Raw genomic sequence first — 2,347 nt, forward strand, 5'->3', positions numbered from 1 at the left:
TAATATCGGTGGTTCTTCTATCGATGATTTGTATTGATATCTGTCTTCCTCTTTTAACATTTGAAGTTCTTCTGCTGTTGGTTCGTATTCATTAGCCATGAGTACGGCTAACATTTCAGCTTCATCAATTGGCTCAGTTCCTTCTCCTAAAGAACATTCTCCTGTTCCTTGTAATTTTGGAAATTCTTGTAATAATTCTGCTTGTGAATCTTTAGTTTGAATATAATAACATGTATCATCTGCAGATTGCGGTTGCTGCATGGCTCTATCAACAGAAAAGGTAACACTCTCGTCCTCTATACTTAGGGTCAGTTTCTTACCAAGCACGTCTATTATTGCTTTAGCCGTGTTTAAGAATGGTCTTCCTAATATGAGAGGAACTCGAGAATCTTCTTCCATGTCCAGAATAACAAAGTCTACTGGAAATACTAAAGTACCAACTTTAACTAGCATGTTCTCCATTATCCCTCTAGGATATTTTACTGATCGATCGGCTAGTTGTATGCTTATTCGTGTTGGTTTCAATTCTCCGAGGTCTAGTTTAGCGTATAGTGAATATGGAATTAGATTTATACTAGCACCTAAGTCTGCCAATTCTTCTATTGAACTAAGACTACCCAAAAACATGGAATTGTGAAACTTCCTGGATCTGAGAGTTTTTCTGGTATCTTATTTAACAGCACTGCAGAACAATTAGCATTCATTATAACAGCCGAAAGTTCTTCCATTTTCTTTCTATTTGTGATTAGATCTTTCAGGAATTTAGCATATCTTGGCATTCCTGAAATCACATCAATGAAAGGAATATTTACATTTATTTGTTTAAACATATCCAAAAATTTGGATTGCTCGGCTTCAAGTCTTTCTTTTCTCATTTTACTCGGGTAAGGAAGTGGTGGTTGGTATGGTTTAACATAAGGCTTTCCCTTAACTGTGTTATCTTCATTAACCTTTTCAACTACCGGTTCTGTTTCCTTCTCTTGCTCAGGCTGTGGTGCATGTGGAGTAGGAATAGAGTCATCAGAAATTACAGGCATTTCAGGTGGTTTAAGTGTAATACCACTTCTCATAGTAATGGCTTTAGCTATTTCATTTCGGGGGTTAGCATTTGTATTGCTAGGTAGACTCTCCGGTTTTCTTTCACCTATCAACCTTGCTAGGTTGCTTACTTCTTGTTTCAGATTTTGAATAGAAGCTTGTTAATTTCTAAATGCTTGAGCATTTTGTTCATTAGTTTGTTTCTGAGATGTGAAAAACTGCGTTTGAGATTCAACAAGCTTTGACATCATATCTTCTAAATTTGGCTTTTTATCATCGGTTTGTGGTGGTTTAATTGGAAAATAGGTCTTTGCAGATTGTAAGTATTATTAGATACTTGTTGATTGTTAGGACCTTGTTGGTTGTTATATGGAACATTTCGGTTATAATTCTGATTTTGATTGTAGTTTGGTCTTGGCGGTTGATAATTATTTTGATAATTATTTCCAGGCCTTTGATTCATGTATGAAACATTCTCTCTTTGTTCCATTGTTTGTTCAATACTGAGACAATCGTTTGTCAAATGTGGTCCTCCACACTGCTCACAACTAATGCGTATTGCGTGAATATCCTTAGTCATCTTTTCCATTCGTCTCTCGAAAGCATCTAACTTTGCAGAAATGGAATCAAAATCATGGCTAGAATCGGCTCTAGCTGCTTTAGATGAACGAGGAATATCTTTTTCCTGGTGCCACTCATGTGAGTGGGAGGTTGTGTTATCAATAATTTTTAAGCTTCAGTTGTGGTTTTCTTCATAATGGAACCACCAGCTGCTATGTCGATGTCTTTTCGTGTAGTAATGTCGCATCCTTGATAGAATATTTGTACTATTTGATAAGTGTCTAAACCATGTTGAGGACATCCTCTCAACAATTTTCCAAATCTTGTCCACGCTTCATATAAAGTTTCATTTGACTTTTGCGTGAACGTAACAATTTCTCCTTGAAGTCTCACGGCTTTAGATGCCGGAAAGAATCTTTTAAGAAATTTCTCAACTAAAACGTCCCATGTGTCAATCGCCCCTTCAGGTAATGAGTCTAACCAATCTTTGGCTTCTCCCTTTAAAGTCCAGAAAAATAACATGAGATAGATCTGTTCATCCTCAACTTCTCTGATTTTAAATAGAGTACAAATTCTATTAAAGCTACGAAGATGTTCGTTTGGATCTTCCTTTGGCGCACCACTAAATTGGCATTGATTAGTTACCATGTGTAGGATTTGTCCTTTATTTCATAATCTGATGCATTAATGTCTGGTTGAGTAATTGCGTGACCTTGGCCAGTGCGTTTAGCTCTCATTCGGTCTTCCA

At 36.6% G+C, this 2,347-nt stretch overlaps 1 non-coding gene across 1 annotated transcript; it reads left to right on the forward strand.

The window, feature by feature from the left end:
* The first annotated feature begins 1,882 nt into the window (after positions 1-1,882).
* On the forward strand, positions 1,883-1,989 carry LOC139860650 (small nucleolar RNA R71). Its single transcript, XR_011763280.1, has one exon. It is a non-coding gene; the product is annotated as a small nucleolar RNA R71 (small nucleolar RNA).
* Positions 1,990-2,347: the final 358 nt, after the last annotated feature.

This window comes from Rutidosis leptorrhynchoides, chromosome 7, assembly GCF_046630445.1.
Source record: "Rutidosis leptorrhynchoides isolate AG116_Rl617_1_P2 chromosome 7, CSIRO_AGI_Rlap_v1, whole genome shotgun sequence".
Taxonomy (NCBI): domain Eukaryota; kingdom Viridiplantae; phylum Streptophyta; class Magnoliopsida; order Asterales; family Asteraceae; genus Rutidosis; species Rutidosis leptorrhynchoides.